Consider the following 7577-nt stretch of genomic DNA (forward strand, 5'->3'; position numbering starts at 1 on the left):
GGGCAAAAGATAGATATGTATTTGGGAGTCCACTACCATTTTTATTCTACTTCCCATAAAATTGTGGCAAATTTACTATCCGGCTCTGTAAAATGGGGCTGCTGATATGCCTGTACCAAGTATCAGTTGGGACCCAAATCTCTAAACATCACTGGGCTGACCCGGTGTCCCAGGGACTTGAACTGGACACCTTGTCTCAATTTTGCAAGGTAAATCTGGTGTCTTTATTTTCTAAACACAAAGTAGACCTGTTGTCAAAAAAAGGGGTAGACCCAGTGCTGAAAAATTTACCCTCTGAACCCCCTGATTTGGCAGATAATGAATTGGCTTCTCTGGTGAACTTAGAGTTTTATAGATTGGACTTACTTATGAATAACTTTGAATGTGTTCATTTTTCCACAAGCTGGGAGGGCTTGAGCAGGCTGCCAGAGGTGTATGAACAGCTTGCACCACGGCCGAGACTGGGACTGAAGATCTGCCTTCCGAGGAACTGTGAATTGTTTGTGCTTGACAACAGGAAGAGAACCAGTGAGTGTGAGACTGAGGGCACACCAGAAACATCGCATCCTGAGCTGGAGAACGACACCAAGCTGGCAATATCCCCAGCTGAGACAGAGAACCGCAGGGAAAAGACACTGGAAGACATCCTTACCGTGACTGTTCCTGATAAAAAAATCCACCCTGTCCTTTCTGCGGTACCCAGGTGAACTGTGTGTTGGGCTTGATTGAACATCTGAGGGTAGCCCACGGGAAAAGGAGGGTTTGTTTTCAGTGTGCTTAATGTGTAAAAAAAAAGAGTAATTTTCATGGTATTGTTTGTCACTTTCCTGAATGCAGAACAGCAGAAATGGCTCCAGCCGAGATAGCGGATATGTAAGGAATGCAGCAGGGACTTCAAGATGAAAATTGGTCTGGAACAACACAAAAGATTGGCACATGCATTGGTTAGAAATCAGGAAAGGGTCACTGTTTCCCACCCAAAAGAGACTTCCAACTGAGGAGCCCACAAAAGATGCTGGACTAAAGAGGAGGAAGAACTACTGATAAGATTGGAGGCTCAGTTTGAATGGAACAAGAGCATCGATAAACTCATTGCAGAACACACATCACAACCAAAACAGCTAAACAAATCAGGGACAAAAGGAGATTGCTGCCCAAGAAACCAGCTGAGGATGTACATAAGGAACCTGGGATGAGTCATGAAACCAGGAGAGCTGCTGTGGGCCTTAGAACAGAATTGGAAAAAGACCTTGGGAGGAGTCAGATGCCTGGGAGACCAGCTGCTGGAAGGAAAACAGATGCCAAGATGAGTCACCCTGATAAGGAACAGCTGGGAAACAGCAGCTGCCAGAGGGAGGGGCAGCTGCAGGCCAACTATCTCAGAACCCTCAGGGAATGGCTATCAGCTGGCACAATCAACACCTTCCCTCGGGCATTCAAGCACTTCCTAGATGGCCAGGAGATGCAATCAACAATCAATCAATCAGCACAGGAATGCTTCTGATGCCTTGAATCAATCAGCCAGATAAGAATAGCAACCAGAGATAAGAGAAAAATGGGGACCCAGGAAAAAGGACCAATGAGACCTTTCCAAAAGTGGAAGAAAAGAACAGCAGTTAAGAAGAAAAGTAATTATCTTCACTTCCAGGACCTGTCCCATCTAGATAGGGGAAAACTTGCTAAAATTATCCTGAATGACATAGAGTGTTTTTCCTGTGAAATCCCTCCCAGCGAACTTTATTCAGTTTTTAAAGCCAGATGGGAAACACCTGGAACATTTAATAGCCTTGGGAACTTCCAAATTAATGGGAAAGCTGACAATAGTGCTGACAATAGTGCTCTTCAGAGACTTAATTAAAGCAAAAGGAATTGAGAAGAATACACAGGAGATGAGCAAAAACTCAGCTCCCAGTCCAGGATTACTCTAAGAGACATTAAGAAGATGGATCCAGAGTACTCCCGAACCAGGGAGATCTTCAGCTTATGGTTAACATCAGGAAAAATCCCAGACATGCTGAGGGGTTGCAGGACTGTTTTGATTCCTAAGTCAACCAAACCAGGGCGCCTAAAGGACATTAACAACTGGAGACCCATCCCAATTGGTTCAATCTTGCTTAGACTGTTCTCCAGGATTTTAACAGCCAAACTGACCAAGGCTTGCCCCCTCAAACCAAGGCAAAGAGGCTTTATAAGAGTAGTGGGATGCTCTGAAAAGCTGAAACTCCTGTAAACCATAATTGGTCAGCAAAAGGAGAACACAAACCCCTGGGTGTTGTATTTGTGGACATCGCCAAGGTTTTGCCACCGTAAGCCAGCAACACATTCTACATGCCCTACAGGAAAGGGAAGTAGATCCCCACATCATCAATTTGGTGAGCAATATTGTGAAAATTTTTTTGTGATTTGTGTCAATCAGTAATGAAAACAGCAAATGCTTGTATCTGCTGAGTCGAAAATGAGGATAATTTCATTTCAAATAAAGATAATAGAATAAAGAGATAATAAGAGAATTCTTAAAAATTTATCTTCAGGTTTCATCTCATATATTCCCTCCCTGTGATTTTTCATTTCTCAATTTCATAGGTTTAAAAACGTGATTTTTGAAATCAGTCCAACAGAAGAAGCAGGAGATTTTGAGGTTAAAGCAAAATTCATGGATGTACAGATGGAAACATTTATGTTACATTATCAGGTAAGAACTGTCCTATTTAATAGTGTCGTGTAAGTTCCCCTGCGAGTCTCTTCATCAAAATAGCAATAACATGTTTTTTGCCTAAATGGTCTGAATAATGCTCTCAAAAGTAACCATTTGTTGCAGGTGAAACAGATGCAACACATACATACAGGGGATCAAAACTGCTTTTTGTTTCTTTGCTAATGAAAGCCTGATGTCGGTCTGTGTTCTTAGTTATGTGTACACATACACACACAAAACAAAAAGTTGTGTTTTCAACAATTTCCTGCTACAGCAGAGAGCTTTGGAGTCTTTTGGCTTTGGAGTCTCTTTTCAGTCACCTTGGCTTGTGTGTGATGGCTTCAGCCAGTCATTGTATATTGGTATTCTTTCTGTTACCCTACACGTACCTGTTTGTTTCCTTAGGTGTCAGCCTTTACTTAGGCCACCAGAACAGGCATGCTGACTTGACGGTTCCCTGTTCTTTTTTTCATGCCAGTATTTTCACACCTGGTGTCTCTGTCCCTTTCTTTCCCCACCCCCTGTCCATCTTGGTCTTCATTAGGTTTGTTAGCTGTGGAAGGCTCAGGCCTCTAGAAACAGATTGTACACAGTAGCACCATGCGTTGCAGTTAGTCCATGCCAACTTGGCTGATGGGATGTACAGCTGCCTTACACCTTTTTTTTTGCTTTGAGGACTCCCCTAGTATGTTCCAGTCCTAATCTGTCAGAGCTAGTAATGAACTTGTTGGTTTGTGGGGCTACCCAAGGTCACTCACTTCTGAGACACATGGTTTACTATACCACTATGCCTTTGTAGCAGTGCTTTGCAGATAAAGCAGGTGTTGTCAGAGGACAGCAACAAGGGATACAACATCACACACGTCCACCCATATGCCCACACCTACCCACCGTGTTACCTGCAGGAGTGGGATTGCGGAAAGAATTTAATCGGTGAGATAAAATCAGTGCAGGTGCATTGCTGACAAAGCAAAGTATAACTAGAAATACTGTCTACGTAAACACCTGAGAGACTGAATCGACATCAGATGCATACCGACTGAGATGCCATTTCTTTTTGCGCTGTAGATTGAAGTGCTGTAAGATGCTACCCTGAGATCTGTGGCAAATGAAGCTTCCAGAAAGAGACACTGTGGAATGTTGTAATGTTTCATGGGTACATAATAGAATTGGGCACATAGGAAACCTAAATGTTCTAAATGTTACAGCAACTGTATGGCTACTGCGCAAATGACAAGGCTGGGGATGGCTAGATCTGAAATTTGGGTTACTTAGAATGGTCTTCTCTTTCTGTTCTCATTTGTAATTTTTTTTTAACCCACTGCTTAAAATAATTAAGACCTTAAATGCCTTAGAATGACTACTTTTTACACAGTAAAAGTGGCTCTTTAATAAGTCTCTCGCTTTTCTGTCTTATGCCATTTACTTTTTTGTTGATATTCCTTGGGATCTACTGTACTACAGGGTCTTTTATATTCTCTGTCAGCTCTTGAGGATTCTTCACTCATTAAGATACTCTCTTTGGCAGGATCTCTTGCAGCTGCAGTATGAAGGTGTTGCTGTCACGAAGTTGTTCAACAGAGCAAAAGTGAATGTCAATCTTCTGATCTTCCTTCTGAATAAGAAATTTTATGGGAAGTAACTGACCTCTGCCAGCAAGTCTTTGAAAGGGGAGATGGATAGAAATCTGCACCTACAACTTCTAATAATGTAGTGATGTATCAGTATATTCCCACTGTGTACTAGTTGTATCAAATGTATCATGGAGGACTAAGAACCTCTTGGGAATTGACAACCCTGATTGAGTCTACAGGGAGTTGGTTTCTTGTTTATTTATAATCTTCAACTTTGAAGATCCCCTTTAAAGAGGTTATTTTAGAATGTATTTTTACATGGGTTTGGGAATTCAACTAATGTTAGAGTATACTTAGGCCATCTGAATGCTAATTTTCCTAACTGTGTGCTTTATGAGGCTTGCGTTCTTGTTGCCTATGCAAAGAGAAAGCTGGCACTATATAGAGGTCTGTTAGCCTCTTCCTGAGAGCCAAAAAAGGGTTGCAGGTGGTATTTGGACTCCAGTTATTCTCAAGCAAAGATGACCAATAGAAAACATGGTCAAGGTCCAGGTTACCTGTTCGTTTGCAAGCTTGCATTGGTAGAGGTGGCAGTGGCCAGTTGCCAAGATTAGAATGACTGCGGTCAGGGTAATCAGTAAGCATCATAAAAAGTTACTGAGCTATTTGTGATTATGTACTACAGCCACATATAGCAGCTTAAGTGTCTTCTTCATCTGCTTCTGTTTATCACACTGTAGTAATTTACAGGTGCCCACTTCAATGGAGGGACCATTTACTAGGGCTTACAGATAAAAAGATTTTTGGGGAAAGGGAGGGTAGCTGAAACGATTTCTTGTGACACGTTAACTTTTAATTGCTTGCAAAGTATTTGAAATGTAAAATACCTTTTTTCTTCCCAGTTTAGAGCAATGTTCTATGTATCTGTGTCTGATGTAATAAATGTTAGTTTTCTTCCTTGGATAAGTCTGTAGGTAGAGCCTATCTCAAATAGATTAGCTTTTAAAACGTTAATTTTTTCTAGCTACACTCAAGTTCCTTTATCTTTTATCATTTCATGGGGGTTTAGTCTGCACTTTTTCACAGCGGTGGTGGTGCTGGCTGTTCTGCTATATCCAATAAAAATGCAGAGACTCTTATAAAATATAACTGACCTTTAAATTCATTTGCTTCAGCTGTTCCCCCAGTTTTTTCCTTCACTTTTTTTTTAACAGACATATCTCCTGCAAATTTCAAGTTGACCTGCTTGTTCAGGTTACTGTACAGAGTTTAAATGAACTTTTTCATCTACTCCGAGGGAAATTCTTTCAGCTTATGTCTTTTTTTCTCATTAAAGACACTCCTAGTATTGGGAATGTCTGTGTAACTGAGTATAACTTTTCTGTAGTTTCTTGGAAGGAAATGCATAAACTTGCTGGTGATTAGACTGTATTTAAACATACTCTAGTGTTGGTGTATGTGTGGTCCAACCCGATAACAAAAACTGCTTACCAAGCCCAAGAAAGATGGATCACATCAACCATTTAGCTTTCACCTCATGTTTTATTGGGGAGTTTATGGCCCTGCCAAGAGACAGATGGTAATTAATGAGTCCCAGGCCAAGCTGTGACATTAACCAGTTCTGTTCATGGTTTATTGACACATTCATCAGCCACACTCTCTAATAAGTCCTTGGGTTTGTTCCTGTTTTTCTTTCAGCCTTATATCCACCTTTCCACCCCTTCTCTCTGTCCGATGTGTCTTTAGTGTTCCTTTCTTGTCCTGTGTGCTCCCCCTGCCATTCCCTTTCACTACTTCAATCTCTATTGTTCTTGTTTTTCTTTCAAGAAACAAATACTCAATATTTATTTAGTAAATATTACTCAATCCCTCTCCTCTACTTTTTTGTCTCTGTCTCTCTCCCTGCCCTGTATAAGAACGTAAGGTCTGGCTGGCTTTGGACTTGGAGGTGCCTAACTTGGTCTTCAGACGCTAGGTTGGAAAGTGTTCCTGCATATGCCAAATAGCCCTTGCTATGCAGTTAATCGGCTTCAAAGTACCATCAAGTTCCTGCCCCTGCAAAGATTTTGGCAGAGCCTGGTTGTAGTGTCTCCATTCCACGCCACCCCCCCTTAGCAGGTGCCTATGGTTGTATGGGTAATCATTGTGGAGCATGCCAACCCAGTTCCATCCTGGGAACAGCACCTGTATTTTACCCTAAAATTTCTGTCCCGTTATAGCTCCTGTTAGGATACAAATGTAACTTCTTGGTTTCCTCTGATTTTACCCCCGGTCATCTTTCCATACAAACATTGCTCCACTCTCCAGAGGATTATTGTGAGCAGATGTGAGCTCTGCTGTCCCTTTGGACTGAGAAAGACAGAGGGATTTTCCCAAGTTCCTTTTGAACCTGTCCTGCACGTGTTACAAATCCTCAGTCTCCTGCAGTTTTGTGGGTCAGTCACATGTAAAACAGCATAACTGGCTGGCATGCTCTGCTCATGAGAGATGAGAAGAATCTTCTAACGCCAGACCTGCAGCTGCCAAACCTCACCAAAGCACCTGAGGAGCCCCCAGGGACTGATGGCACAGAAGGGAGATGATGGAGCACAGCACAGCAGGCAGCCTGCCCTCCATCTGGGTGTGAAGAAGGCAGGGCTGGGAACTGCCAGCAACATCCCACCAGGTCTGGCTCATGGTGCCACCCTGAGTGTTTCCCCTGCCTTTGGGCAGTCCCAGCTGCTGCAGCTCACTTGACAGAGACTCACTGCCTATACTGTGCTTGGCTGCTCTGGAGAGGATGAAGCTGAGGACAGCAACGGTTACCTTCACATCCCCTGAATGCAGACGGGAGGGAGGGTGAGCTCTGTCACCTTGGGAAGGCATCCGCAGACTCACTGCTGCCCATTTCTGGAGCATGGCTCCATCTGGGGATGGTGGTAAGGACAGCAGTGCTCATCTAACTTTGCACCTGAGGTCAGCTTCAGGATCTTGTCATACTGTGGGAGAGCAGAGCTTCTCATTAAACACCAGCTAACACACTCGCTACCAGTGTTAACACTAACAATTCTTACCTAAATATTAATACTAATAACATTTACTATGCATATTGTTAATGCTAGTACAGGCCGGTAGCATTCCTAACGCTGAGGCTTGCATGAAGAACACAAAATTAATTAATGTTACTGATTATGCTATAGTGGTGTTGAAACGCTTGGCCTCCACTGCAGTAAGCCCGCACTTACCTCCATGGCCTCCCCCAGTAGGTCCCGCAACACTTGGATGCAGATCAGCTTAAGTTTCACTGATGTGATAAACAGAGTTCACTC

General features: G+C 42.8%; 1 long non-coding RNA gene across 1 annotated transcript; it reads left to right on the forward strand.

Annotated features, from left to right (window-relative positions):
* Positions 1 to 275: 275 nt before the first annotated feature.
* On the forward strand, positions 276 to 4994 carry LOC115485115 (uncharacterized). The gene is made up of 3 exons (XR_003945864.2): positions 276 to 2372; positions 2584 to 2692; positions 4224 to 4994. It is a non-coding gene; the product is annotated as an uncharacterized LOC115485115 (long non-coding RNA).
* The last annotated feature ends 2583 nt before the right edge of the window (positions 4995 to 7577 follow it).

This window comes from Serinus canaria, chromosome 28 (genome assembly GCF_022539315.1).
Source record: "Serinus canaria isolate serCan28SL12 chromosome 28, serCan2020, whole genome shotgun sequence".
Taxonomy (NCBI): Eukaryota; Metazoa; Chordata; class Aves; order Passeriformes; family Fringillidae; genus Serinus; species Serinus canaria.